Source organism: Primulina tabacum, chromosome 10 (genome assembly GCF_025594145.1).
Source record: "Primulina tabacum isolate GXHZ01 chromosome 10, ASM2559414v2, whole genome shotgun sequence".
In the NCBI taxonomy this organism is placed as follows: domain Eukaryota; kingdom Viridiplantae; phylum Streptophyta; class Magnoliopsida; order Lamiales; family Gesneriaceae; genus Primulina; species Primulina tabacum.
In genome coordinates this window covers 39,582,598-39,610,130 of record NC_134559.1, presented here as the reverse complement: position 1 = coordinate 39,610,130, position 27,533 = coordinate 39,582,598, and the positions used below count along the sequence as shown (strand labels likewise).

Sequence of the window (27,533 nt, the reverse complement as noted above, 5' to 3'; positions counted from 1 at the left end):
ATTTCGAACTTCCTAGGCGGATTTCTCGAGGAAACGGAAGCTTAACAGAAGCTGTAAATCGCAAATTAGAGGGTCTTAGAGAAGGAATTGAGCTAAATCTCGCCAGCTCTTTGCGGAGTAATGAGTCTCGTCTGTTTGCCAGTTTACAATCAAATTAGCCTACAATTTTGTCCAAATCCGGCAGTGCCCGAGCTACGTTGATTTCACATGTCTTATCTGGTCCCGATCGAGATTCAGATGATTTGAGCCCAAAATGGTCTGTCAACAAGTAATAAAAAAAGGAAAAACACGACACGATGACTTCCCAGTGCGTCACCCATCCTAGTATTGCTCTCTCCAAAGCACGCTTAACTTCCCAGTGCGTCACGCACCCGACATTGAGTGGGATGATTATTCTTATATCCCTCGAGTACGTGTGGAGCGGGCGGTGATGGACAACACGCGGCACTGCTCTCGCTCAATCAGAACCATGAAGTTAAGCGTTCTGGCGCGATGACAGAGCTATGATGGGTGACCTCCCTGAGAAGTCCTCGTGTCGCTACCGTTTACGGAAATTAAGGCTAAAACAGTCGAAATAATTGTTTTTAATGACTTAACCGTCTCCGGAGTAATCTGCGTTTATCTTTCCGCACAAAACCGGCTCACAACAACAAAAATCGCTAAATGTTCCCAGAAAATAGATAAAAAAAAGAAAAAAACAGCGAATGTAAAGCTATTATTATTCCTGGGATACGATAAAATGGAACCGGAATCGAATTTCGAACTTCCTAAGCGGATTTCTCGAGGAAACGAAAGCTTAACAGAAGCGGTTAAATCGCAAATTAGAGGGTCTTAGAGAAGGAATTTAGCTAAAATCTTGCCAGCCCTTTGCGGATTAATGAGTCTCGTCTGTTTGTCCGTTTACAATATAATTAGCCTCCAATTTTGTCCAAATCCGGCAGTGCCCGAGCTACGTTGATTTCACTTGTCTTATCTGGTCCCGATCAAGATTCAGATGGTTTGAATTGAAAATGGTCTGTCAACAAGTAATAAAAAATAGAAAAACACGAAAAGGGGTGCAAAACGAGGACTTCCCTGGGGGTCACCCATCTTAGTACTACTCTTGCCCAAGCAACCTTAACTTCCGAGTTCTGATGGGATCCGGTGCATTAGTGTTGGTATGATCGCACCCGACATTGAGTGGGATGTTTATTCTTATATCCCTCGAGAACATGTGGAGCGCGCGGCGATGGACAACACGCGGCACTGCTCTCGCCCATCAGAACCATGAAGTTAAGCGTTCTGGCGCGATGGCAGAGCTAGGATGGGTGACCCCCCTGAGAAGTCCTCGTATCGCGACCGTTTGCGAAAATTATGGCTAAAACAGTCGAAATAATTGTTTTTAATGAGTTAACCGTCCCCGGCAGTGCCCGAGCTACGTTGATTCACATGTCTTATCTGGTCCCGATCGAGATTCAGATGATTTGAGCCGAAAATGTTCTGTTAACAAGTAATAAAAAATAGAAAAAACACAACACGAGGACTTCCCAGGGGGTCACTCATCCTAGTACTGCTCTCTCCCAAGCACGCTTAACTTCCGAGTTCTGATGGGATCCGGTGCATTAGTGCTGGTATGATCAAACCGAACATTGAGTGAGATGTTTATTCTTATATCCCTCGAGTACGTGTGGAGCGGGCGGCGATGGAAAACACGCGGAACTGCTCTCGCCGAATCAAAACCTTGAAGTTAAGCGTTCTGGCGCGATGGCAGAGCTAGGAAGGGTGACCTCCCTGGGAAGTCCTCGTGTCGCGACCGTTTACGGAAATTATGGCTAAAACAGTCAAAATAATGGTTTTTAATGAGTTAACCGTCTCCAGAGTAATCTGCGTCATACCTTTCCGCACAGAACCGGATCACGACAACAAAAATCGATAAATGTTCCACAGAAAATAGAAAAAAAAATAAGAAGAAGAAAATAGCGAATGTAAAGCTATTATTATGCCTAAGAAACGATAAAATGGAACCGAAATCGAATTTCGAACTTCCTAAGCAGATTTCTCGAGGAAACGGAGGCTTAACAGAAGCGGTAAATCGCAAATTAGAGGGTCTTAGAGAAGGAATTTAGCTAAAATCTCGCCAGCTCTTTGCGGAGTAATGAGTCTCGTCCGTTTGCAATCAAATTAACCTCCAATTTGTCCAAATCCGGCAGTGCCCGAGCTACGTTGATTCACATGCTTTATTTGGTCCCGATCGAGATTCAGATGATTTGAGCCGAAAATGTTCTGTTAACAAGTAATAAAAAATAGAAAAACACGACACGAGGACTTCCCAGGGGTCACCCATCCTAGTACTGCTCTCTCACATGCACGCTTAACTTCCGAGTTCTGATGGGATCCGGTGCATTAGTGCTGGTATGATCGCACCCGACATTGAGTGGGATGTTTATTTTTATATCCCTCGAGTACGTGTGGAGCGGGCGGCGATGGACAACACGCGGCACTGCTCTCGCCCAATCAGAACCATGAAGTTAAGCGTTCTGGCGCGATGGCAGAGCTAGGATGGGTGACCTCCCTGGGAAGTCCTCGTGTCGCGACCGTTTACGGAAATTATGGCTAAAACAGTCGAAATAATTGTTTTTAATGAGTTAACCGTCTCCGGAGTAATCTGCGTCATACCTTTCCGCACAAAACCGGCTCACAACAACAAAAATCGCTTAATGTTCCCAGAAAATAGAAAAAAATAAAAAGAAGAAAACAGCGAATGTAAAGCTATTATTATTCCGGGGATATGATAAAATGGAACCGGAATCGAATTTCGAACTTCCTAAGCGGATTTCTCAAGGAAACGGAAGCTTAACAGAAGCGGTAAATCGCAAATTAGAGGGTCTTAGAGAAGAAATTTAGCTAAAATCTCGCCAGCTCTTTGCGTATTAATGAGTCTCGTCCGTTTGCCAGTCTACAATAAAATTAGCCTACAATTTTGTCCAAATCCGGCAGTGCCCGAGCTACGTTGATTTTACATGTCTTATCTGGTCTCGATCGAGATTCAGATGATTTGAGCCGAAAATGGTATGTCAATAAGTAATAAAAAATAGAAAAACACGAAAAGGGGTGCAACACGAGGACTTCTCTGGGGGTCACCCATCCTAGTACTCCTCACGCCCAAGCACGCTTAACTTCCGAGTTCTGATGGGATCCGGTGCATTAGTGCTGGTATGATCGCACCTGACATTGAGTGGGATGTTTATTCTTATATCCCTCGAGTACTTGTGGAGCCGGCGGCGATGGCAGAGCTAGGATGGGTGACCTCCCTGGGAAGTCCTCGTGTCGCGATCGTTTATGGAAACTAAGGTTAAAACAGTCGAAATAATTGTTTTTAATGAGTTAACCGTCTGCAGAGTAATCTGCGTCGTACCCTTCCGCACAGAACCGGCTCACGACAACAAAAATCGCTAAATGTTCCCAGAAAATAGAAAAAAAATAAGAAGAAGGAAATAGCGAATGTAAAACTATTATTATGCCTGGGACACGATAAAATAGAACCGGAATCGAATTTCGAACTTCCTAAGCGGATTTCACGAGAAAACAGAAGCTTAACAGAAGCGGTAAATCGAAAATTAGAGGGTCTTAGAGAATGAATTTAGCTAAAATCTCGTCAGCTCTTTGCGGAGTAATGAGTCTCGTCCGTTTGCCCGTTTGCAATCAAATTAGCCTGCAATTTTGTACAAATCCGGCAGTGCCCGAGCTACGTTGATTCACATGTCTTATCTGGTCCCGATCGAGATTCAGATGATTTGAGCCGAAAATGTCTTGTTAACAAGTAATAAAAAATAGAAAAACACGACACAAGGACTTCCCAGGGGTTCACCCATCCTAGTACTGCTCTCTCCCAAGCACGCTTAACTTCCGAGTTCTGTAGGATCCGATGCATTAGTACTAAATGATCGCACCCGACATTGAGTGAGATGTTTATTCTTATATCCCTCGACTACGTGTGGATCGGGCGGCGATCGACAACACGCGGCACTGCTCTCGCCCAATCAAAACCTTGAAGTTAAGCGTTCTGGCGCGATGGCAGAGCTAGGAAGGGTGACATCCCTGGGAAGTGCTCATGTCGCGACCGTTTACGGAAATTATGGCTAAAACAGTCGAAATAATTGTTTTTAATGAGTTAACCGTCTCCAAAGTAATCTGCGTCATACCTTTCCGCAAAGAACCGGATCACTACAACAAAAATCGATAAATGTTCCACAGAAAATAGAAAAAAAAATAGGAAGAAGAAAATAGCGAATGTAAAGCTATTATTATGCCTGGGAAACGATAAAATGGAATCGAAATCGAATTTCGAACTTCCTAAGCGGATTTCTAGAGGAAACGGAAGCTTAACAGAAGCGGTAAATCGCAAATTAGAGGGTCTTAGAGAAGAAATTTAGCTAAAATCTCGCCAGCTCTTTGCGTATTAATGAGTCTCGTCCGTTTGCCCGTTTACAATAAAATTAGCCTACAATTTTGTCCAAATCCGGCAGTGCCCGAGCTACGTTGATTTCACATGTCTTATCTAGTCCCGATCGAGATTCAGATGATTTGAGCCGAAAATGGTATGTCAATAAGTAATAAAAAATAGAAAAACACGAAAAGAGGTGCAACACGAGGACTTCCCTGGGGGTCACTCATCCTAGTACTCCTCACGCCCAAGCACGCTTAACTTCCGAGTTCTGATGGGATCCGGTGCATTAGTGCTAGTATGATCGCACCTGACATTGAGTGGGATGTTTATTCTTATATCCCTCGAGTACTTGTGAAGCGGGCGGCGATGGACAACACGCGGCACTGCTCTCGCCCAATCAGAACCATGAAGTTAAGCGTTCTGATGCGATGACAGAGCTAGGATGGGTGACCTCCCTGGGAAGTCCTCGTGTCGCGATCGTTTATGGAAACTAAGGCTAAAACAGTCGAAATAATTGTTTTTAATGAGTTAACCGTCTGTAGAGTATTCTGCGTCGTACCCTTCCGCATAGAACCGGCTCACGACAACAAAAATCGCTAAATGTTCCCAGAAAATAGAAAAAAAATAAGAAGAAGAAAATAGCGAATGTAAAGCTATTATTATGCCTGGGACACGATAAAATAGAACCGGAATCGAATTTCGAACTTCCTAAGCGGATTTCACGAGAAAACGGAAGCTTAACAGAAACGGTAAATCGAAAATTAGAGGGTCTTAGAGAAGGAATTTAGCTAAAATCTCGCCAGCTCTTTGCGGAGTAATGAGTCTCGTCCGTTTGCCCGTTTGCAATCAAATTAGCCTGCAATTTAGTACAAATCCGGCAGTGCCCGAGCTACGTTGATTCACATGTCTTATCTGGTCACGATCGAGATTCAGATGATTTGAGCCGAAAATGTCTTGTTAACAAGTAATAAAAAATAGAAATACACGACACAAGGACTTCCCAGGGGGTCACCCATCCTAGTACTGCTCTCTCCCAAGCATGCTTAACTTCCGAGCTACGTTGATTTCACAAGTCTTATCTGCTCCCGATCGAGATTCGGAAGATTTGAGCCGAAAATCGACTTTCAACAAGTAATCAAAAATAGAAATACATGAAAAGGGTGCAACTCGAGGACTTCCCATGGGGTCACCCATCCTAGTACTGCTCTCGCCCAAGCACGCTTAACTTCGGAGTTCTGATGGGATCCGGTGCATTAGTGGTGATATGATCGCACCCGACATTGAGTGGGATGTTTATTCTTATATCCCTCGAGTACGTGTGGAGCGGGCGGCGATGGACAACACGCGGCATTGCTCTAGCCCAATCAGAACCATGAAGTTAATCGTTATGGCTCGATAACAGAGCTAGGATGTGTGACCTCCCTGGGAAGTCCTCGTGTCGCGACCGTTTACGTAAATTATGGATAAAATAGTCGAAATAATTGTTTTTAATGAGTTAAACGTCTCTGGAGTAATCCGCGTCATACCCTTTCGCTCAGAACCGGCTCACGACAACAAAAATCGATAAATATTTCCAGAAAATAGAAAGAAAATTAAGAAGAAAAAAATAGCGATTGTAAAGCTATTATTATACCTGGGATAAGATAAAATGGAACCGAAATCGAATTTCGAACTTCCTAAGCGGATTTTTCGAGGAAATGGAAGCTTAACAGAAGCGGAAAATCGCAAATTAGAGGGTCTTAGACAAGAAATTCGGCTAAAATCTTGCCAGATAATTGCGGAGTAATGAGTCTCGTTCGTTTGCCAGTTTACAATCAAACTAGCCTACAATTTTGTCCAAATCCGGCAGTGCCCGAGCTACGTTGAAGTTAAGCGTTCTGGCGCGATGGTAGAGTTAGGATAGGTGACATCCCTGGGAAGTCCGCACAGAACATGCTCACGACAATAAAAATCGCTAAATGTTCCCAGAAAATAGAAAAAAAAATAAGAAGAATAAAATAGCGAATGTAAAGCTTTTATTATGCCTGGGATACGATAAAATGGAACCGAAATCGAATTTCGAATTCCTAATTGGATTTCTCGAGGAAACGGAAGCTTAACAGAAGCGGAAAATCGCAAATTAGAGAGTCTTAGAGAATGAATTCCGCTAAAATCTCGCCAGCTCATTGCGGAGTAATGAGTCTCGTTCGTTTGCCCGTTTACAATCAAATTAGCATACAATTTTGTCCAAATCCGGCAGTGCCCGAGCTACGTTGATTTCACAAGTCTTATCTGGTCCCGATCGAGATTCAGATGATTTGAGACGAAATCGTCTGTCAACAAGTAATCAAAAATAGAAAAACACGAAAAGGGGTGCAACACGAGGACTTCCCAAGGGGTCACCCATCCTAGTACTGCTCTCGCCCAAGCACGCTTCACTTCAGAGTTCAGATTGGATCCGGTGAATTAGTGCTGGTATGATCGCACCCGACATTGAGTGGGATTTTATTCTTATATCCTCGAGTATGTGTGGAGCGGGCGGCGATGGACAACACGCGGCACTGCTCTCGCTCAATCAGAACCATGAAGTTAAGCGTTCTGGAGCGATGGTAGAGCTAGGATGAGTGACCTCCCTAGGAAGTCCTCGTGTCGCGACTGTTTACGGAAATTATGGATAAAATAGTCGAAATAATTGTTTTAATGAGTTAACCATCTCCGGAGTAATCTGCGTCATACCTTTCCGCACAGAACCGGCTCACGACAACAAAAATCGCTAAATGTTCCCACAAAATAGAAAAAAATTAAGAAGAAGAAAATAGCGAATGTAAAGCTATTATTATGTCTAGGATACGATAAAATTGAACCGGAATCGAATTTGAAATTTCTAAACGGATTTCTCGAGGAACAGAAGCTTACAGAAGCGGAAAATCACAAATTAGAGGGTCTTAGAGAAGGAATTCGGCAAAAATCTCGCCACCTCGTTGCGGAGTAATGAGTCTCGTTCGTTTGCCCGTTTACAATCAAATTAGGCTAAAATTTTGTCCAAATCCGGCAGTGCCCGAGCTACGTTGATTTCACATGTCTTATCTTATCTTGATCGAGATTCAGATGATTTGAGCCGAAAAACGTTTGTCAACATGTAATCAAAAATAGAAAAACACGGAAAGGGGTACAACACGAGGACTTCCCAGGGGTTACCCATCCTAGTACTGCTCTCGCCTAAGCACGCTTAACTTCGGAGTTCTGATGGGATCCGGTGTATTAGGGCTGGTATGATTGCACCCAACATTGAGTGGGATGTTTATTCTTATATCCCCCGAATACCTGTGGAGCGGACGGCGATAAACAAAACGCGGCACTGCTCTCGCCCAATCAGAACCATGAAGTTAAGCGTTCTGGTGCGATGGCAGAGCTAGGATGGGTGACCTCCCTGGAAAGTCCTCATGTCGCAATCGTTTACGTGAATTATGGATAAAAGCATTCGAAATAATTGTTTTTAATGAGTTAACCGTCTCCGGAGTAATCTGCGTCAAACCCTACAGCACAGAACCAGCTCACGACAACAAAAATCGCTAAATGTTCCGAGAAAATAGAAAAAAAAATATGAAGAAGAAAATAGCGAATGTAAAGCTATTATTATGCCTGGGATACGATAAAATGGAACCGGAATCGAATTTCGAACTTTCTAAGCGGATTTCTCGAGGAAACGAAAACTTAACAGAAGCTTTAAATCGCAAATTAGAGGGTCTTAGAGAAGGAATTCGGCTAAAATCTCGCCACCTCGTTGCGGAGTAATGAGTCTCGTTCGTTTGCCCATTTACAAACAAATTAGGCTACAATTTTGTCCATATCCGGCAGTGCCCGAGCTACGTTGATTTCACATGTCTTATCTGATCCCGATCGAGATTCAGATAATTTGAGCCGAAAATCATCTGTCAACAAGTAATCAAAAATAGAAAAACACGAAAAGGGGTTTAACACGAGGACTTCCCAGGGGGTCACCCATCATAGTAATGCTCTTGACCAAGCACGCATAACTTTGGAATTCTAATGGGATCTGGCGCATTAGTGCTGGTATGATCGCACCCGACATTGAGTGGGATTTTTATTCTTATATCCTCGAGTACGTGTGGAGCGGACGGCGATGGACAACACGCGGCACTGCTCTCGCCCAATCAGAACCATGAAGTTATGCGTTCTGGCGCGATGGCAGAGCTAAGATGGGTGACCTCCCTGGGAAGTCCTCATGTCGCGACCGTTTAAGTAAATTATGGATACAACAGTCGAAATAATTGTTTTTAATGAGTTAACCATCTTCGAAGTAATCTGCGTCATACTCTTCCGCACAGAACCGGCTCACGACACTAAAAATCGCTAAATGTTCCCAGAAAACAGAAAAAAAAATAAGAAGAAGAAAATAGCGAATGTAAAGCTGTTATTATGCCTGGATACGATAAAATGGAACCGAAATCGAATTTCGAACTTCCTAAGCGGATTTCTCGAAGAAACGGAATCTTAACAGAAGCGGAAAATCGCAAATTAGAGAGTCTTAGAGAAGGAATTCCGCTAAAATCTCGTCAGCTCATTGCGAAGTAATGAGTCTCGTTCGTTTGCCCGTTTACAATCAAATAAGGCTACAATTTTGTCCAAATCCGGCAGTGCCCGAGCTACGTTGATTTCACATGTCTTATCTGATCCCGATCGAGATTCAGATGATTTGAGCCGAAAATCGTCTGTCAACAAGTAATCAAAAATAGAAAAACACGAAAAGGGGTGCAACACGAGGACTTCCCAGGGAGTCACCCATCCTAGTACTGCTCTCGCCAAGCACGCTTTACTTCGGAGTTCTGATGGGATCCGGTGCATTAGTGCTGGTATGATCGCACCCGACATTTAGTGGGATGTTTATTCTTATATCCTTCGAGTACGTGTGGAGCGGGCGGCGATGGACAAAAGGCGGCACTGGTCTCGCCCAATCAGAACCTTGAAGTTTAGCGTTCTAGCGCGATGGGAGAGCTAGGATGGGTGACCTCCCTGGGAAGTCCTCGTGTCAGTCGTACATTATGGATAAAACAGTCGAAATAATTGTTTTTAATGAGTTAACCGTCTCCGGAGTAATCGTCGTAATACCCTTCTGCTCAGAACCGGCTCACGACAACAAAAATTGCTAAATGTTCCCAGAAAATAGAAAAAAAATAAGAAGAAGAAAATAGCGAATGTAAAGCTATTATTATGCTTGGGTTACGATAAAAAGGAACCGGAATCAAATTTCGGACTTCCTAAGCGGATATCTCGAGGAAACGAAAGCTTAACAGGAGCGGAAAATCGTAAATTAGAGAGTCTTCGAGAAGAAATTCGGCTAAAATCACGCCATCTCATTGCGGAGGAATGAATCTCGTTCGTTTGCCCGTTTATAATTAAATTAGGCTACAATTTTGTCCAAATCCGGCAATGCCCGAGCTACGTTGATTTCACACGAGGACTTCCCAGGGGGCCACCCATCCTAGTACTGCTCTCGCCCAAGCACGCTTAACTTCGGAGTTTTGATGGGATCCGGTGCATTAGTGCTGGTATGATCGCACCCGACATTGAGTGGGATTTTTAATCTTATATCCTCGAGTACGTGTGGAGCGGACGGCGATGGACAACACGCGGCACTGCTCTCGCCCAATCAGAACCATGAAGTTATGCGTTCTGGCGCGATGGCAGAGCTAAGATGGGTGACCTCCCTGGGAAGTCCTCATGTCGCGACCGTTTAAGTAAATTATGGATACAACAGTCGAAATAATTGTTTTTAATGAGTTAACCATCTCCGAAGTAATCTGCGTCATACTCTTCTGCACAGAACCGGCTCACGACACTAAAAATCGCTAAATGTTCCCAGAAAACAGAAAAAAAAATAAGAAGAAGAAAATAGCGAATGTAAAGCTGTTATTATGCCTGGATACGATAAAATGGAACCGAAATCGAATTTCGAACTTCCTAAGCGGATTTCTCGAAGAAACGGAATCTTAACAGAAGCGGAAAATCGCAAATTAGAGAGTCTTAGAGAAGGAATTCCGCTAAAATCTCGTCAGCTCATTGCGAAGTAATGAGTCTCGTTCGTTTGCCCGTTTACAATCAAATAAGGCTACAATTTTGTCCAAATCCGGCAGTGCCCGAGCTACGTTGATTTCACATGTCTTATCTGATCCCGATCGAGATTCAGATGATTTGAGCCGAAAATCGTCTGTCAACAAGTAATCAAAAATAGAAAAACACGAAAAGGGGTGCAACACGAGGACTTCCCAGGGAGTCACCCATCCTAGTACTGCTCTCGCCCAAGCACGCTTTACTTCGGAGTTCTGATGGGATCCGGTGCATTAGTGCTGGTATGATCGCACCCGACATTTAGTGGGATGTTTATTCTTATATCCTTCGAGTACGTGTGGAGCGGGCGGCGATGGACAAAAGGCGGCACTGGTCTCGCCCAATCAGAACCTTGAAGTTTAGCGTTCTAGCGCGATGGGAGAGCTAGGATGGGTGACCTCCCTGGGAAGTCCTCGTGTCAGTCGTACATTATGGATAAAACAGTCGAAATAATTGTTTTTAATGAGTTAACCGTCTCCGGAGTAATCGTCGTAATACCCTTCTGCTCAGAACCGGCTCACGACAACAAAAATTGCTAAATGTTCCCAGAAAATAGAAAAAAAATAAGAAGAAGAAAATAGCGAATGTAAAGCTATTATTATGCTTGGGTTACGATAAAAAGGAACCGGAATCAAATTTCGGACTTCCTAAGCGGATATCTCGAGGAAACGAAAGCTTAACAGGAGCGGAAAATCGTAAATTAGAGAGTCTTCGAGAAGAAATTCGGCTAAAATCACGCCATCTCATTGCGGAGGAATGAATCTCGTTCGTTTGCCCGTTTATAATTAAATTAGGCTACAATTTTGTCCAAATCCGGCAATGCCCGAGCTACGTTGATTTCACACGAGGACTTCCCAGGGGGCCACCCATCCTAATACTGCTCTCGCCCAAGCACGCTTAACTTCGGAGTTTTGATGGGATCCGGTGCATTAGTGCTGGTATGATCGCACCCGACATTGAGTGGGATTTTTATTCTTATATCCTCGAGTACGTGTGGAGCGGACGGCGATGGACAACACGCGGCACTGCTCTCGCCCAATCAGAACCATGAAGTTATGCGTTCTGGCGCGATGGCAGAGCTAAGATGGGTGACCTCCCTGGGAAGTCCTCATGTCGCGACCGTTTAAGTAAATTATGGATACAACAGTCGAAATAATTGTTTTTAATGAGTTAACCATCTCCGAAGTAATCTGCGTCATACTCTTCCGCACAGAACCGGCTCACGACACTAAAAAAAACTAAATGTTCCCAGAAAACAGAAAAAAAAATAAGAAGAAGAAAATAGCGAATGTAAAGCTATTATTATGCCTGGGATACGATAAAATGGAACCGGAATCGAATTTCAAACTTCCTAAGCGGATTTCTCGAGGAAACGGAAGCTTAACAGAATCGAAAAATCGCAAATTAGAGGGTTTTAGAGAAAGAATACGGCTAAAATCTCGCCACCTCGTTGCGGAGTAATGATTCGTTCCTTTTCCCGTTTACAATCAAATTAAGCTACAATTTTGTCCAAATCTGGCAGTGCCCGAGCTACGTTGATTTCACATGTTTTATCTGATCCCAATCGAGATTTAGATGATTTGAGCCGAAAATCGTCTGTCAACAAGTAATCAAAAATAGAAAAACATCAAAAGGGTGCAACACGAGGAATTCCCATGGGGTCACCCATCCTAGTACTGCTCTCGCCCCAGCACGCTTAACTTCGGAGTTCTGATGGGATCCGGTGCATTATTGCTAGTATGATCGCACCCGACATTGAGTGGGATGTTTATTCTTATATCCCCCGAGTCTGTGTGGAGCGGGCGACGATGGACAACACGCGGCACTGCTCTCGCCCAATAAGAACCATGAAGTTAAGTGTTCTGGCGTGATGGCAGAGCTAGGATTGGTGACCTCCCCGGGAAGTCCTCGTGTCTCGATCGTTTACGTAAATTATGGATAAAACAGTCGAAATAATGGTTTTTAATGAGTTAAACGTCTCAGGAGTAATCTGCGTCATACCCTTCCGCACAGAACCGGCTCACGACAACAAAAATCGTTAAATGTTCCCATAAAATAGAAAAAAAATAAGAAGAAGAAAATAGCAAATGTAAAGCTATTATTATGCCTGGGATACGATAAAATGAAACCGGAATCGAATTTCGGACTTCCTAAGAGGATTTCTCGAGGAAACAGAAGCTTAACAAAAGCGGAAAATCGCAAATTAGAGGGTCTTAGAGAAGGAATTCGACTAAAATCACGCCAGCTCATTGCGGAGGAATGAATCTCGTTCGTTTGCCCGTTTTCAATCAAATTAGGCTACAATTTTGTCCAAATCCGGCAGTGCCCGAGCTACGTTGATTTCACATGTCTTATCTGGTCCCGATCGAAATTCAGATGATTTGAGCCGAAAATCGTCTGTCAACAAGTAATCAAAAAAAAAAAACACGAAAAGGGGTGCAAAACGTGGACTTCCCAGGGGGTCACCCATCCTAGTACTACTCTCGCCCAACCACGCTTCACTTCGGAGTTCTGATGGGATCCGGTGCATTAGTACTGGTATGATCGCACCTGACATTGAGTGGGATTTTTATTCTTATATCCTCGAGTACGTGTGGAGCGGACGGAGATGGACAACACGCGGCACTGCTTTCTCCCAATCAGAACCATGAAGTTAAGCGTTCTGGCGCGATGGCAGAGCTAGGATGGGTGACCTTCCTGGGAAGTCCTCGTTTCCGACCGTTTACGTAAGTTATGTATACAACAGTCGAAATAATTTTTTTAATGAGTTAACCGTCTCCGGAGTAACATGCGTCATACCCTTCCGCACAGCACCGGCTCACGACAACAAAAATATCTAAACGTTCCCAGAAAATAGAAAAAAATAAGAAGAAGAAAAGAGCAAATGTAAAGCTATTATTATGCCTGGGATACGATAAAATGGAACCGGAATCGAATTTCGAACTTCCTAAGCGGATTTCTCGAGAAAACGGAAGCTTAACAGAAGCGAAAAATCGCAAATTAGAGGGTTTTAGAGAAGGAATTCGGCTGAAATCTCGCGACCCCGTTGCGGAGTAATGATTCATTCGTTTGCCCGTTTACAATAAAATTAAGCTACAATTTTGTTTAAATCCGGCAGTGCCCGAGCTACGTTGATTTCACATGTCTAACCTAATTTCGATCGAGATTCAGATGATTTGAGCCAAAAATCTCCTGATGCAACACGAGGACTTCCCATGGGGTCAGCCATCCTAGTACTGCTCTCGCCCAAGCACGCTTAAGTTCTGAGTTCTGATGGGATCCGATGCATTAGTGCTGGTATGATCGCACCCGACATTGAGTGGGATGTTTATTCTTATATCCCTCGAGTACGTGTGGAGCGGGCGGCGATGGACAACACGCGGCACTGCTCTCGCCCAACAGAACCATGAAGTTAAGCGTTCCGGCGCGATGGCAGAGCTAGGATGGGTGACCTCCCTTGGAAGTCCTCGTGTCGCGACCGTTTACGTAAATTATGGATAAAACAGTCGAAATAATTGTTTTTAATGAGTTAACCGTCTCCGGAGTAATCTGTGTCATACCCTTCCGCACAGAACCGGTTCACGACAACAAAAATCGTTAATTGTTCCCAGAAAATAGAAAAAAATAAGAAGAAGAAAATAGCGAATGTAAAGCTATTATTATGCCTGTGATACGATAAAATGGAACCGGAATCGAATTTCGAACTTCCTAAGCGGATTTCTCGAGGAAACGAAAGCTTAAGAGAAGAGGTAAATCGCAAATTAGAGGGTCTTAGAGAAGGATTTCGGCTAAAATCTCGTCAGCTCATTGCGTAGTAATGTGTATCGTCCGTTTGCCCGTTTACAATCAAATTAGCCTACAATTTTGTCAAAATCCGGCATTGCCCGAGCTACGTTGATTTCACATGTCTCATCTAGTCTCGATCGAGATTCAGAAGATTTGAGCAGAAAATCGTCTGTCAACAAGTAATCAAAAATAGAAAAACACGAAAAGGGGTGCAACACGAGGACTTCCCAGGGGATCACCCATCCCAGTATTGCTCTCGCCCAAGCACCCTTAACTTCGGAGTTCTGATGGGATCCGGTTCATTACTGCTGGTATGATCGCACCCGACATTGAGTGGGATGTCTATTATTATATCCCTCGAGTACGTGTGGACCGGGAGGCGATGGACAACACGCGGCACTGCTCTCGCCCAATCAGAACCATGAAGTTAAGCGTTCTGGCGCGATGGCAGGGCTACGATGGGTGACCTCTCTGGGAAGTTTTCGTGTCGCGACCGTTTAAGTAAATTAAGGCTAAAACAGTAAAAAAAAATTTTTTATTGAGTTAACTGTCTCCGGATTAATCTACGTAATGCCCTTCCGCACAGAACCGGCTTACGACAACAAAAATCGCTAAATGTTCCCAGAAAATAGAAAAAAAAATAAGAAGAAGAAAATAGCAAATGTAAAGCTATTATTATGCCAGAGAGACAATAAAATGGAACCGGAATCGAATTTCGAACTTCCTAAGCGGATTTCTCGAGGAAACGGAATCTTAACAAAAGCGGAAAATCGCAAATTAGAGGGTCATAGAGAAGGAATTCGGCTAAAATCTAGCCAGCTCGTTGCGGAGTAATGAGTCTCGTTCGTTTGCTCGTTTACAATCAAATTAGGCTACAATTTTGTCCAAATCCCGCAGTGACCGAGCTACTGTTATTTCACATGTCTTATCTGATCTCGATCGAGATTCAGATGATTTGAGCCGAAAATCGTCTGTCAACAAGTAATCAATCAAAAATAGAAAAACACAAAAAGAGGTGCAACACCAGGACTTCCCAGGGGGTCACACATCCTAGTACTGCTCTCGCCCAAGCACGCTTCACTTCGAAGTTCTGATGGGATCCGGTGCATTAGTGCTGGAATGATAGCACCGACATTGAGTGGGATGTTTATTCTTATATCCCTCGACTACGTGTGGAGTGGGCGGCGATGGGCAACACGCGGCACTGCTCTTGCCCAATCAGAACCATGAAGTTAAGCGTTCTGGCGCGATGGCAGAGCTAGGATGTGTGACCTCCCTGGGAAGTCCTTGTGTCGCGATCGTTTACGTATATTATGGATAAAACAGTCGAAATAATTGTTTTTAATGAGTTAACCTTCTACGGAGTAATCTACGTAATACCCTTCCGCTCAGAACAGGCTCACGACAACAAAAATCGCCAAATGTTCCCAGAAAATACAAAAAAAATAAGAAGAAGAAAATAGGGAATGTAAAGCTATTATTATGCTTGGGATACGATAAAATGGAACCAGAATCGAATTTCAGACTTCCTAAGCGGATTTCTCGAGGAAACGGAAGCTTAACAGAATCGGAAAATCGCAAATTAGAGGGTCTTAGAGAAGGAATTCGGCTAAAATCTCGCCAGCTCATTGCGTAGAATGAGTCTCGTTCTTTTGCCCGTTTACAATCAAATTAACCTACAATTTTGTCCAAATCCGGCAGTGCTCGAGCTGCGTTGATTTCACATGTCTTATCTGTTCCCGAAAAAGATTCGGATTATTAGAGCCGAAAATCGTCTGTCAACAAGTAATCAACAAAAGAAAAACACTAAAAAGGGTGCAACACGAGGACTTCCCAGTGGGTCACTCATCCTAGTATAGCTCTCGCCCAAGCACGCTTAACTCGTAGTTCTGATGGGATCCGTTGAATTAGTGATGGTATGATCGCACCCGACATTGAGAGGGATGTTTATTCTTATATCCCTCGAGGTACTGATCTCGCCCAATCAGAACCATGAAGTTAAGCGTTCTTGCGCGATGTCAGAGCTAGGATGGGTGACCTCCTTGGGAAGTACTCGTGTCGTGACCGTTTACGTAAATTATAGAGAAAACAGTCGAAATAATTGTTTTAATGAGTTAACCGTCTTTCGGAATAATCTGCGTCATACCCTTCCACACAGAACCGGCTCACAACAACAAAAATTGCTAAATGTTCCCAGAAAATATAAAAAAAATTAAGAAGAAGAAAATAGCGAATGTAAAACTATTATTATGCCTGGGATACGATAAAATGGAACCGGAATCGAATTTCGAACTTCCTAAGCGGATTTATCGAAGAAACGGAAGCTTAATAGAAGCGGAAAATCGCAAATTAGAGGGTCTTAGAGAAGGAATTCAGCTAAAATCTCGCCACCTCGTTGCGGAGCAATGAGTTTCGTTCATTTGCCCGTTTACAATCAAATAAGGCTACAATTTTGTTCAAATCCGGCAGTGCCCGAGCTACGTTGATTTCACATGTCTTATCTGATCTCGATCGAGATTCATATGATTTGAGCCGAAAATCGCATGTCAACAAGTAATCAAATATAGAAAAACACGAAAAGGGGTGCAACACGAGGACTTCTCAAGGGGTCAACCATCCTAGTACTGCTCTCGCCCAAGCACGCTTAACTTCGGAGTTCTGATGGGATCCGATGCATTAGTGCTGGTTTGATCGCACCCGAATTTAGTGGGATGTTATTCTTATATCCCTCGAGTACGTGTGGAGTGGGCGGCGATGGTCAACACGCGGCACTGCTCTTGCCCAATCAGAACCATGAAGTTAAGCGTTCTGGCGCTATGGCAGAGCTAGGATGTGTGACCTCCCTAGGAAGTCCTTGTGTCGCGACCGTTTACGTACATTATGGATAAAACAGTCGAAATAATTGTTTTTAATGAGGTAACCTTCTACGGAGTAATCTACGTAATACCCTTCCGCTCAGAACAGGCTCACGACAACAAAAATCGCCAAATGTTCCCAGAAAATACAAAAAAAATAAGAAGAAGAAAATAGGGAATGTAAAGCTATTATTATGCTTGGGATACGATAAAATGGAACCAGAATCGAATTTCGGACTTCCTAAGCGGATTTCTCGAGAAAACGGAAGCTTAACAGAAGCGGAAAATCGCAAATTAGAGGGTCTTAGAGAATGAATTCGGCTAAAATCTCGCCAGCTCATTGCGTAGAATGAGTCTCGTTCTTTTGCCCGTTTACAATCAAATTAACCTACAATTTTGTCCAAATCCGGCAGTGCCCGAGCTGCGTTGATTTCACATGTCTTATCTGGTCCCGAAAAAGATTCAGATTATTTGAGCCGAAAATCGTCTGTCAACAAGTAATCAACAAAAGAAAAACACTAAAAAGGGTGCAACACGAGGACTTCCTAGGGTGTCACCCATCCTAGTATAGCTCTCGCCCAAGCACGCTTAACTTCGGAGTTCTGATGGGATCCGGTGAATTAGTGATGGTATGATCGCACCCGACATTGAGAGGGATGTTTATTCTTATATCCCTCGAGGCACTGATCTCTCCCAATCAGAACCATGAAGTTAAGCGTTCTTGCGCGATGTCAGAGCTAGGATGGGTGACCTCCTTGGGAAGTACTCGTGTCGTGACCGTTTACGTAAATTATAGAGAAAACAGTCGAAATAATTGTTTTTAATGAGTTAACCGTCTCCGGAATAATCTGCGTCATACCCTTCCGCACAGAACCGGCTCACAACAACAAAAATTGCTAAAAGTTCCCAGAAAATATAAACAAATTAAGAAGAAGAAAATAGCGAATGTAAAACTATTATTATGCCTGGGATACGATAAATGGAACCGGAATCGAATTTCGAACTTCCTAAGCGGATTTATCGAGGAAACGGAAGCTTAATAGAAGCGGAAAATCGCAAATTAGAGGGTTTTAGAGAAGGAATTCAGCTAAAATCTCGCCACCTCGTTGCGGAGTAATAAGTCTCGTTCGTTTGCCCGTTTACAATCAAATTAGGCTACAATTTTGTTCAAATCCGGCAGTGCCCGAGCTACGTTGATTTCACATGTCTTATCTGATCTCGATCGAGATTCATATGATTTGAGCCAAAAATCGCATGTCAACAAGTAATCAAATATAGAAAAACACGAAAAGGGGTGCAACACGAGGACTTCCCAGGGGGTCAACCATCCTAGTACTGCTCTCGCCCAAGCACGCTTAACTTCGGAGTTCTGATGGGATCCGATGCATTAGTGCTGGTATGATCGGACCCGAATTGAGCGGGATGTTTATTCTTATATCCCTCGAGTACGTGTGGAGTGGGCGGCGATGGGCAACACGCGGCACTGCTCTTGCCCAATCAGAACCATGAAGTTAAGCGTTCTGGCGCGATGGCAGAGCTAGGATGTGTGACCTCCCTGGAAAGTCCTTGTGTCGCGACCGTTTACGTACATTATGGATAAAACAGTCGAAATAATTAATTTTAATGAGGTAAACTTCTACGGAGTAATCTACGTAATACCCTTCCGCTCAGAACAGGCTCACGACAACAAAAATCGCCAAATGTTCCCAGAAAATACAAAAAAAATAGGAAGAAGAAAATAGGGAATGTAAAGCTATTATTATGCTTGGGATACGATAAAGTGGAACCAGATTCGAATTTCGGACTTCCTAAGCGGATTTCTCGAGGAAACGGAAGCTTAACAGAAGCGGAAAATCGCAAATTAGAGGGTCTTAGAGAAGGAATTCGGCTAAAATCTCGCCAGTTCATTGCGTAGAATGAGTCTCGTTCTTTTGCCCGTTTACAATCAAATTAACCTACAATTTTGTCCAAATCCGGCAGTGCCCGAGCTGCGTTGATTTCACATGTCTTATCTGGTTCCGAAAAAGATTCAGATTATTTGAGCCGAAAATCGTCTGTCAACAAGTAATCAACAAAAGAAAAACACTAAAAAGGGTGCAACTTGAGGACTTCCCAGGGGGTCACCCATCCTAGTATAGCTCTCGCCCAAGCACGCATAACTTCGGAGTTCTGATGGGATCCGGTGAATTAGTGATGGTATGATCGCACCAGACATTGAGAGGGATGTTTATTCTTATATCCCTCGAGGTACTGATCTCGCCCAATCAGAACCATGAAGTTAAGCGTTCTTGCGCGATGTCAGAGCTAGGATGGGTGACTTCCTTGGGAACTACTCGTGTCGTGACCGTTTACGTAAATTATAGAGAAAACAGTCGAAATAATTGTTTTTAATGAGTTAACCGTCTCCGGAATAATCTGCATCATACCCTTCCGCACAGAACCGGCTCACAACAACAAAAATTGCTAAATGTTCCCAGAAAATAGAAAAATAATTAAGAAGAAGAAAATAGCGAATAGAAAGTTATTAATATTCCTAGGATACGATAAAATGGAACCTGAATCGAATTTCGGACTTCCTAAGCGGATTTCTCGATGAAACGGAAGATTAACAGAAACAGAAAATCGCAAATTAGAGGGTATTAGAGAAGGAATTCAGCTAAAATCTCGCCAGCTCATTGCGGAATAATGAGTCTCATTCATTTGCCCGTTTACAATCAAGTTAGGTTACAATTTTGTCAAAATCCGGCAGTGCCCGAGCTACGTTGATTTCACGTCTTATGTGGTCCCGATCGAGATTCAGATGATTTGAGCCGAAAATCGTCTGTCAACAAGTAATCAAAAATAGAAAAACACGAAAAGAGGTGCAACACGAGGAGTTCCCTGGGGGTCACCTATCCTAGTACTGGTCTCGCCCAAGCACGCTTAACTTCGGAGTTCTGATGGGATCCGGTGCATTAGTGCTGGTATGATCGCACCGGACATTGAGTGGGATGTTTATTCTTATATCCCTCGAGTACGTGTGGAGCGGGCGGCGATGGAAAATACGCGGCACTGCTCTCGCCCAATCAGAACCAAGAAGTTAAGCGTTCTGGCGCGATGGTAGAGCTAGGATGGGTGACATCCCTGGAAAGTCCTTGTGTCGCGACGGTTTACGTAAATTATGGCTAAAACAGTTGAAATAATTGTTTTTAATGAGTTAACCGTCTGCAGAGTAATCTGCCTCATATCCTTCTGCCCAGAACCGGCTCACGACAACAAAAATCTCTAAATGTTCCCAGAAAATAGGAAAAAAATAAGAAGAAAATAGCGAATGTAAAGCTATTATTAATCCTGAGATACGATAAAGTGGAACCGGAATAGAATTTCGAACTTCCTAAGCGGATCTCTCGAGGAAACGAAAGCTTAACAGAAGCAGTATATCGCAAATTAGAGGGTCTTAGAGAAGGAATTCAGCTAAAATATCGCCATCTCATTGCGGAGTAATGAGTCTCGTTCGTTTGCCCGTTTACAATCAAATTAGCCTACAATTTTGTCCAAATCCGGCAGTGCCTGAGCTACGTTGATTTCACATGTCTTATCTGGTCCTAATCGAGATTCAGATTATTTGAGCCGAAAATCATCTGTCAACAAGTAATCAAAAATAGAAAAACACGAAAAGGGGAGCAACACGAGGACTTACCAGGGGGTCACCCATCTTAGTACTGGTCTCGCCCAAGCACGCTTAACTTCGGAGTTCTGATGGGATCCGGTGCATTAGTGCTGGTATGATCGCACCCCACATTGAGTGGGATTTTTATTCTTATATGCCTCGTGTACGTGTGGAGCGGGCGGCGATGGACAATACGCGGCACTGCTCTCGCCCAAATGAGCATTGAAGTTAAGCATTCTGGCGCGATGGCAGAGCTAGGATGGGTGACCTCCCTGGGAAGACCTCGTGTCGTGACCGTTTACATAAATTATGGATAAAACATTCGAAATAATTGTTTTTAATGAGTTAACCGTCTCCGGAGTAATCTGGGTCATACCCTTCCGCACAGAACCGGCTCACGACAACAAACATCTCTAAATGTTCCCAGAAAATAGGAAAAAAATAAGAAGAAGAAAATAGCGAATGTAAAGCTTTTATTATGCCAGGGATACGATAAAGTGGAACCGAAATCGAATTTCGAACTTCCTAAGCGGATTTCTCGAGGAAACGGAAGCTTAACAGAAGCGGAAAATCGCAAATTAGAGGGCCTTAAAGAAGGAATTCGGCTAAAATCTCGCCAGCTCATTGTGGAGCAATGAGTCTCGTTCGTTTGCCCGTTTACAATCGAATTAGGCTACAATTTTGTCCAAATCCGGCAGTGTCCGACCTACGTTGATTTCACATGTCTTATCTAGTCCCGATCGAGATTCACATTATTTGAGCCGAAAATCGTCTGTCAACAAGTAATCAAAAATAGAAAAACACGAAAAGGGGTGCAACACGAGAAGTTCCCTGGGGGTCACCTATCCTAGTACTGGTCTCGTCCAAGCACGCTTAACTTCGGAGTTCTGATGGGATCCGGTGCATTAGTGCTGGTATGGTCGCACCCCACATTGAGTTGGATTTTTATTCTTATATGCCTCGCGTACGTGTGGAGCGGGCAGAGATGGACAACACGCGGCACTGCTCCCGCCCAATCAGAACCATGAAGTTAAGCATTCTGGCGCGATGGCAGAGCTAGGATGGGTGACCTCCCTAGGAAGACCTCGTGTCGCGACCGTTTACATAAATTATGGATAAAACATTCGAAATAATTGTTTTTAATGAGTTAACCGTCTCCGGAGTAATCTGCGTCATACCCTTCCGCACAGAATCAGCTCACGACAACAAAAATCGCTAAATGTTCCCAGAAAATAGGAAAAAAATAAGAAGAAGAAAATAGCGAATGTAAAGCTTTTATTATGCCTGGGATACGATAAAGTGGAACCGAAATCGAATTTCGAACTTCCTAAGCGGATTTCTCGAGGAAACGGAAGGTTAACAGAAGTGGAAAATCGCAAATTAGAGGGTCTTAGAGAAGGAATTTGGTTAAAATCTCGCAAGCTCATTGCGGAGTAATGAGTCTCGTTCGTTTGCCCGTTTACAATCAAATAAGGCTTCAATTTTGTCCGAATCCGGCAGTGCCCGAGCTACGTTGATTTCACATGTCTTATGAGGTCCCGATAGAGACTCAGATTATTTGAGCCAAAAATCGTCTTTCAACAAGTAATCAAAAATAGAAAAACACGAAAAGGGGTGCAACACGAGGAGTTGCCTGGGGGTCACCTATCCTAGTACTGGTCTCGCCCAAGCACGCTTAACTTCGGAGTTTTGATGGGATCCGGTGCATTAGTTCTGGTATGATCGCACCCCACATTGAGTGGGATTTTTATTCTTATATGCCTCGCGTACGTGTGGAGCGGGCGGAGATCGACAACACGCGGCACTGCTCTCGCCCAATCAGAACCATGAAGTTAAGCATTCTGGCGCGATGGCAGAGCTAGGATGGGTGACCTCCTTGGGAAGACCTCGTGTTGCGACCGTTTACATAAATTATGGATAAAACATTCGAAATAATTGTTTTTAATGAGTTAACCGTCTCCGGAGTAATCTGCGTCATACCCTTCCGCACAGAACCGGCTCACAACAACAAAAATCGCTAAGTATTCCCATAAAATAGAAATAAATAAGAAGAGGAAAATAGCGAATGTAAAGCTATTATTATGCCTGGGATAAAATAAAATGGAACCGGAATCAATTTCGGACTTCCTAAGCGGATTTCTCGAGGAAACGAAAGCTTAACAGAAGCGGAAAATCTTAAATTAGAGGGTTTTAAAGAAGAAATTCGGCTAAAATCTCGCCAGCTCATTGCGGAGTAATAAGTCTCGTTCGTTTGCCCGTTTACAACCAAATTATGCTACAATTTTGTCCAAATCCGGCAATGTTCGAGCTACGTTGATTTCACATGTCTTATCTGGTCTTGATCGATATTCAAGTGATTTGAGCCGAAAATCATCTGTCAACAAGTAATCAAAAATAGAAAAACACGAAAAAGGGTGCAACACGAGGACTTACCAGGGGGTCACCCGTCTTAGTACTGCTCTCGCCCAAGCACGCTTAACTTCGGAGTTCTGATGGGATCCGGTGCATTAGTGCTGGTATGATCGCACCCCACATTGAGTGGGATTTTTATTCTTATATGCCTCGTGTACGTGTGGAGCGGGCGGCGATGGACAATACGCGGCACTGCTCTCGCCCAAATGAGCATTGAAGTTAAGCATTCTGGCGCGATGGCAGAGCGAGGATGGGTGACCTCCCTGGGAAGACCTCGTGTCGTGACCGTTTACATAAATTATGGATAAAACATTCGAAATAATTGTTTTTAATGAGTTAACCGTCTCCGGAGTAATCTGGGTCATACCCTTCCGCACAGAACCGGCTCACGACAACAAACATCTCTAAATGTTCCCAGAAAATAGGAAAAAAATAAGAAGAAAAAAATAGCGAATGTAAAGCTTTTATTATGCCAGGGATACGATAAAGTGGAACCGAAATCGAATTTCGAACTTCCTAAGCGGATTTCTCGAGGAAACGGAAGCTTAACAGAAGCGGAAAATCGCAAATTAGAGGGCCTTAAAGAAGGAATTCGGCTAAAATCTTGCCAGCTCATTGCGGAGCAATGAGTCTCGTTCGTTTGCCCGTTTACAATCGAATTAGGCTACAATTTTGTCCAAATCCGACAGTGTCCGACCTACGTTGATTTCACATGTCTTATCTAGTCCCGATCGAGATTCAGATTATTTGAGCCGAAAATCGTCTGTCAACAAGTAATCAAAAATAGAAAAACACGAAAAGGGGTGCAACACGAGAAGTTCCCTGGGGGTCACCTATCCTAGTACTGGACTCGTCCAAGCACGCTTAACTTCGGAGTTCTGATGGGATCCGGTGCATTAGTGCTGGTATGGTCGCACCCCACATTGAGTTGGATTTTTATTCTTATATGCCTCGCGTACGTGTGGAGCGGGCAGAGATGGACAACACGCGGCACTGCTCCCGCCCAATCAGAACCATGAAGTTAAGCATTCTGGCGCGATGGTAGAGCTAGGATGGGTGACCTCCCTAGGAAGACCTCGTGTCGCGACCGTTTACATAAATTATGGATAAAACATTCGAAATAATTGTTTTTAATGAGTTAACCGTCTCCGGAGTAATCTGCGTCATACCCTTCCGCACAGAATCAGCTCACGACAACAAAAATCGCTAAATGTTCCCAGAAAATAGGAAAAAAATAAGAAGAAGAAAATAGCGAATGTAAAGCTTTTATTATGCATGGGATACGATAAAGTGGAACCGAAATCGAATTTCGAACTTCCTAAGCGGATTTCTCGAGGAAACGGAAGGTTAACAGAAGTGGAAAATCGCAAATTAGAGGGTCTTAGAAAAGGAATTTGGTTAAAATCTCGCAAGCTCATTGCGGAGTAATGAGTCTCGTTCGTTTGCCCGTTTACAATCAAATTAGGCTACAATTTTGTCCGAATCCGGCAGTGCCCGAGCTACGTTGATTTCACATGTCTTATCAGGTCCTGATAGAGATTCAGATTATTTGAGCCAAAAATCGTCTGTCAACAAGTAATCAAAAATAGAAAAACACGAAAAGGGGTGCAACACAAGGAGTTCCCTGGGGGTCACCTATCCTAGTACTGGTCTCGCCCAAGCACGCTTAACTTCGGAGTTCTGTTGGGATCCGGTGCATTAGTGCTGGTATGATCGCACCCCACATTGAGTGGGATTTTTATTCTTATATGCCTCGCGTACGTGTGGAGCGGGCGGAGATGGACAACATGCGGCACTGCTCTCGCCCAATCAGAACCATGAAGTTAAGCATTCTGCGCGATGGCAGAGCTAGGATGGGTGACCTCCTTGGGAAGACCTCGTGTCGCGACCGTTTACATAAATTATGGATAAAACATTCGAAATAATTGTTTTTAATGAGTTAACCGTCTCCGGAGTAATCTGCGTCATACCCTTCCGCACAGAACCGGCTCACGACAACAAAAATCGCTAAGTATTCCCATAAAATAGAAATAAATAAGAAGAGGAAAATAGCGAATGTAAAGCTATTATTATGCCTGGGATAAAATAAAATGGAACCGGAATCAATTTCGGACTTCCTAAGCGGATTTCTCGAGGAAACGAAAGCTTAACAGAAGCGGAAAATCGCAAATTAGAGGGTTTTAGAGAAGAAATTCGGCTAAAATCTGGCCAGCTCATTGCAGAGTAATAAGTCTCGTTCGTTTGCCCGTTTACAACCAAATTATGCTACAATTTTGTCCAAATCCGGCAATGTTCGAGCTACGTTTATTTCACATGTCTTATCCTGTCCCGATCGAGATTCAAGTGATTTGAGCCGAAAATCATATGTCAACAAGTAATCAAAAATAGAAAAACACGAAAAAGAGTGCAACAAGAGGACTTACCAGGGGGTCACCCGTCTTAGTACTGCTCTCGTCCAAGCACGCTTAACTTCGGATTTCTGATGGGATCCGGTGCATTAGTGCTGGTATGATCGCACCCCACATTGAGTGGGATTTTTATTCTTATATGCCTCGCGTACGTGTGGAGCGGGCGGAGATGGACAACACGCGGCACTGCTCTCGCCCAAATGAGCATTGAAGTTAAGCATTCTGGCACGATGGCAGAGCTAGGATGGGTGACCTCCCTGGGAAGACCTCGTGTCGCGACCGTTTACATAAATTATGGATAAAACATTCGAAATAATTGTTTTTAATGAGTTAACCGTCTCCGGAGTAATCTGGGTCATACCCTTCCGCACAGAACCGGCTCAAGACAACAAACATCTCTAAATGTTCCCAGAAAATAGGAAAAAAATAAGAAGAAGAAAATAGCGAATGTAAAGCTTTTATTATGCCTGGGATACGATAAAGTGGAACCGAAATCGAATTTCGAACTTCCTAAGCGGATTTCTCGAGGAAACGGAAGTTAACAGAAGCGGAAAATCGCAAATTAAAGGGCCTTAGAGAAGGAATTCGGCTAAAATCTCGTCAGCTCATTGCGGAGGAATGAGTCTCGTTCGTTTGCCCGTTTACAATCAAATTAGGCTACAATTTTGTCCAAATCCGGCAGTGTCCGACCTACGTTGATTTCACATGTCTTATCTGGTCCCGATCGAGATTCAGATTATTTGAGCCGAAAATCGTCTGTCAACAAGTAATCAAAAATAGAAAACCACGAAAAGGGGTGCAACACGAGGAGTTCCCTGGGGGTCACCTATCCTAGTACTGGTCTCGCCCAAGCACGCTTAACTTCGAAGTTCTGATGGGATCCGGTGCATTAGTGCTGGTATGATCGCACCCCACATTGAGTGGGATTTTTATTCTTATATGCCTCGCATACGTGTGGAGCGGGCGGAGATGGACAACACGCGGCACTGCTCTCGCCCAATCAGAACCATGAAGTTAAGCATTCTGGCGCGATGGCAGAGCTAGGATGGGTGACTTCCCTGGGAAGACCTCGTGTCGCGACCGTTTACATAAATTATGGATAAAACATTCGAAATAATTGTTTTTAATGAGTTAACCGTCTCCGGAGTAATCTGGGTCATACCCTTCCGCACAGAACCGGCTCACGACAACAAACATCTCTAAATGTTCCCAGAAAATAGGAAAAAAATAAGAAGAAGAAAATAGCGAATGTAAAGCTTTTATTATGCTTGGGATACGATAAAGTGGAACCGAAATCGAATTTCGAACTTCCTAAGCGGATTTCTCTAGGAAACGGAAGCTTAACAGAAGCAGAAAATCGCAAATTAGAGGGCCTTAAAGAAGGAATTCGGCTAAAATCTCGCCAGCTCACTGCGGAGCAATGAGTCTCGTTCGTTTGCCCGTTTACAATCGAATTAGCCTACAATTTTGTCCAAATCCGGCAGTGTCCGACCTACGTTGATTTCACATGTCTTATCTAGTCCCGATCGAGATTCAGATTATTTGAGCCGAAAATCGTCTGTCAACAAGTAATCAAAAATAGAAAAACACGAAAAGGGGTGCAACACGAGGAGTTCCCTGGGGGTCACCTATCCTAGTACTGGTCTCGCCCAAGCACGCTTAACTTCGGAGTTCTGATGGGATCCGGTGCATTAGTGCTGGTATGATCGCACCCCACATTGAGTGGGATTTTTATTCTTATATGCCTCGCGTACGTGTGGAGCGGGCGGAGATGGACAACACGCGGCACTGCTCTCGCCCAATCAGAACCATGAAGTTAAGCATTCTGGCGCGATGGCAGAGCTAGGATGGGTGACCTCCCTGGGAAGACCTCGTGTCGCGACCGTTTA

The 27,533-nt window shown here is 43.8% G+C and overlaps 27 non-coding genes and 6 pseudogenes across 27 annotated transcripts; all 33 read right to left on the bottom strand.

The window, feature by feature from the left end:
• Positions 1-1,052: 1,052 nt before the first annotated feature.
• LOC142508931 (5S ribosomal RNA) lies at positions 1,053-1,171 on the bottom strand. The gene has a single exon (XR_012807128.1). It is a non-coding gene; the product is annotated as a 5S ribosomal RNA (ribosomal RNA).
• A 334-nt stretch (positions 1,172-1,505) lies between these two features.
• Positions 1,506-1,624, bottom strand: LOC142511401 (5S ribosomal RNA; annotated as a pseudogene).
• A 663-nt stretch (positions 1,625-2,287) lies between these two features.
• On the bottom strand, positions 2,288-2,405 carry LOC142511784 (5S ribosomal RNA; annotated as a pseudogene).
• A 682-nt stretch (positions 2,406-3,087) lies between these two features.
• Positions 3,088-3,206, bottom strand: LOC142515186 (5S ribosomal RNA). Its single transcript, XR_012811043.1, has one exon. It is a non-coding gene; the product is annotated as a 5S ribosomal RNA (ribosomal RNA).
• A 1,410-nt stretch (positions 3,207-4,616) lies between these two features.
• LOC142517334 (5S ribosomal RNA) lies at positions 4,617-4,735 on the bottom strand. The gene has a single exon (XR_012813085.1). It is a non-coding gene; the product is annotated as a 5S ribosomal RNA (ribosomal RNA).
• An 848-nt stretch (positions 4,736-5,583) lies between these two features.
• On the bottom strand, positions 5,584-5,702 carry LOC142515396 (5S ribosomal RNA). Its single transcript, XR_012811244.1, has one exon. It is a non-coding gene; the product is annotated as a 5S ribosomal RNA (ribosomal RNA).
• A 1,073-nt stretch (positions 5,703-6,775) lies between these two features.
• On the bottom strand, positions 6,776-6,894 carry LOC142515542 (5S ribosomal RNA). Its single transcript, XR_012811382.1, has one exon. It is a non-coding gene; the product is annotated as a 5S ribosomal RNA (ribosomal RNA).
• Positions 6,895-7,571: 677 nt separating this feature from the next.
• LOC142507255 (5S ribosomal RNA) lies at positions 7,572-7,689 on the bottom strand. The gene has a single exon (XR_012805516.1). It is a non-coding gene; the product is annotated as a 5S ribosomal RNA (ribosomal RNA).
• A 685-nt stretch (positions 7,690-8,374) lies between these two features.
• Positions 8,375-8,493, bottom strand: LOC142512507 (5S ribosomal RNA; annotated as a pseudogene).
• Positions 8,494-9,175: 682 nt separating this feature from the next.
• Positions 9,176-9,293, bottom strand: LOC142516363 (5S ribosomal RNA). The gene has a single exon (XR_012812162.1). It is a non-coding gene; the product is annotated as a 5S ribosomal RNA (ribosomal RNA).
• A 578-nt stretch (positions 9,294-9,871) lies between these two features.
• LOC142510353 (5S ribosomal RNA) lies at positions 9,872-9,989 on the bottom strand. Its single transcript, XR_012808470.1, has one exon. It is a non-coding gene; the product is annotated as a 5S ribosomal RNA (ribosomal RNA).
• Positions 9,990-10,671: 682 nt separating this feature from the next.
• LOC142512175 (5S ribosomal RNA) lies at positions 10,672-10,790 on the bottom strand. Its single transcript, XR_012808813.1, has one exon. It is a non-coding gene; the product is annotated as a 5S ribosomal RNA (ribosomal RNA).
• A 578-nt stretch (positions 10,791-11,368) lies between these two features.
• On the bottom strand, positions 11,369-11,486 carry LOC142511275 (5S ribosomal RNA; annotated as a pseudogene).
• A 680-nt stretch (positions 11,487-12,166) lies between these two features.
• LOC142514165 (5S ribosomal RNA) lies at positions 12,167-12,285 on the bottom strand. The gene has a single exon (XR_012810073.1). It is a non-coding gene; the product is annotated as a 5S ribosomal RNA (ribosomal RNA).
• A 682-nt stretch (positions 12,286-12,967) lies between these two features.
• LOC142515715 (5S ribosomal RNA) lies at positions 12,968-13,086 on the bottom strand. The gene has a single exon (XR_012811545.1). It is a non-coding gene; the product is annotated as a 5S ribosomal RNA (ribosomal RNA).
• A 640-nt stretch (positions 13,087-13,726) lies between these two features.
• On the bottom strand, positions 13,727-13,845 carry LOC142509702 (5S ribosomal RNA). The gene has a single exon (XR_012807862.1). It is a non-coding gene; the product is annotated as a 5S ribosomal RNA (ribosomal RNA).
• Positions 13,846-14,526: 681 nt separating this feature from the next.
• Positions 14,527-14,645, bottom strand: LOC142517217 (5S ribosomal RNA). The gene has a single exon (XR_012812975.1). It is a non-coding gene; the product is annotated as a 5S ribosomal RNA (ribosomal RNA).
• A 687-nt stretch (positions 14,646-15,332) lies between these two features.
• LOC142509876 (5S ribosomal RNA) lies at positions 15,333-15,451 on the bottom strand. The gene has a single exon (XR_012808022.1). It is a non-coding gene; the product is annotated as a 5S ribosomal RNA (ribosomal RNA).
• Positions 15,452-16,132: 681 nt separating this feature from the next.
• LOC142512518 (5S ribosomal RNA) lies at positions 16,133-16,250 on the bottom strand (annotated as a pseudogene).
• Positions 16,251-16,900: 650 nt separating this feature from the next.
• On the bottom strand, positions 16,901-17,019 carry LOC142514528 (5S ribosomal RNA). Its single transcript, XR_012810417.1, has one exon. It is a non-coding gene; the product is annotated as a 5S ribosomal RNA (ribosomal RNA).
• Positions 17,020-17,699: 680 nt separating this feature from the next.
• On the bottom strand, positions 17,700-17,818 carry LOC142509213 (5S ribosomal RNA). The gene has a single exon (XR_012807398.1). It is a non-coding gene; the product is annotated as a 5S ribosomal RNA (ribosomal RNA).
• A 648-nt stretch (positions 17,819-18,466) lies between these two features.
• LOC142514928 (5S ribosomal RNA) lies at positions 18,467-18,585 on the bottom strand. The gene has a single exon (XR_012810800.1). It is a non-coding gene; the product is annotated as a 5S ribosomal RNA (ribosomal RNA).
• A 681-nt stretch (positions 18,586-19,266) lies between these two features.
• On the bottom strand, positions 19,267-19,385 carry LOC142511341 (5S ribosomal RNA; annotated as a pseudogene).
• Positions 19,386-20,033: 648 nt separating this feature from the next.
• On the bottom strand, positions 20,034-20,152 carry LOC142515253 (5S ribosomal RNA). Its single transcript, XR_012811108.1, has one exon. It is a non-coding gene; the product is annotated as a 5S ribosomal RNA (ribosomal RNA).
• A 680-nt stretch (positions 20,153-20,832) lies between these two features.
• Positions 20,833-20,951, bottom strand: LOC142514746 (5S ribosomal RNA). The gene has a single exon (XR_012810624.1). It is a non-coding gene; the product is annotated as a 5S ribosomal RNA (ribosomal RNA).
• A 682-nt stretch (positions 20,952-21,633) lies between these two features.
• On the bottom strand, positions 21,634-21,752 carry LOC142513949 (5S ribosomal RNA). Its single transcript, XR_012809869.1, has one exon. It is a non-coding gene; the product is annotated as a 5S ribosomal RNA (ribosomal RNA).
• A 683-nt stretch (positions 21,753-22,435) lies between these two features.
• LOC142509311 (5S ribosomal RNA) lies at positions 22,436-22,554 on the bottom strand. Its single transcript, XR_012807491.1, has one exon. It is a non-coding gene; the product is annotated as a 5S ribosomal RNA (ribosomal RNA).
• Positions 22,555-23,235: 681 nt separating this feature from the next.
• Positions 23,236-23,354, bottom strand: LOC142514250 (5S ribosomal RNA). The gene has a single exon (XR_012810153.1). It is a non-coding gene; the product is annotated as a 5S ribosomal RNA (ribosomal RNA).
• Positions 23,355-24,036: 682 nt separating this feature from the next.
• On the bottom strand, positions 24,037-24,155 carry LOC142514875 (5S ribosomal RNA). The gene has a single exon (XR_012810750.1). It is a non-coding gene; the product is annotated as a 5S ribosomal RNA (ribosomal RNA).
• Positions 24,156-24,838: 683 nt separating this feature from the next.
• Positions 24,839-24,957, bottom strand: LOC142516015 (5S ribosomal RNA). The gene has a single exon (XR_012811832.1). It is a non-coding gene; the product is annotated as a 5S ribosomal RNA (ribosomal RNA).
• Positions 24,958-25,637: 680 nt separating this feature from the next.
• On the bottom strand, positions 25,638-25,756 carry LOC142509078 (5S ribosomal RNA). The gene has a single exon (XR_012807266.1). It is a non-coding gene; the product is annotated as a 5S ribosomal RNA (ribosomal RNA).
• A 681-nt stretch (positions 25,757-26,437) lies between these two features.
• On the bottom strand, positions 26,438-26,556 carry LOC142515115 (5S ribosomal RNA). The gene has a single exon (XR_012810975.1). It is a non-coding gene; the product is annotated as a 5S ribosomal RNA (ribosomal RNA).
• A 683-nt stretch (positions 26,557-27,239) lies between these two features.
• Positions 27,240-27,358, bottom strand: LOC142513792 (5S ribosomal RNA). The gene has a single exon (XR_012809720.1). It is a non-coding gene; the product is annotated as a 5S ribosomal RNA (ribosomal RNA).
• Between the last annotated feature and the right edge of the window lie 175 nt (positions 27,359-27,533).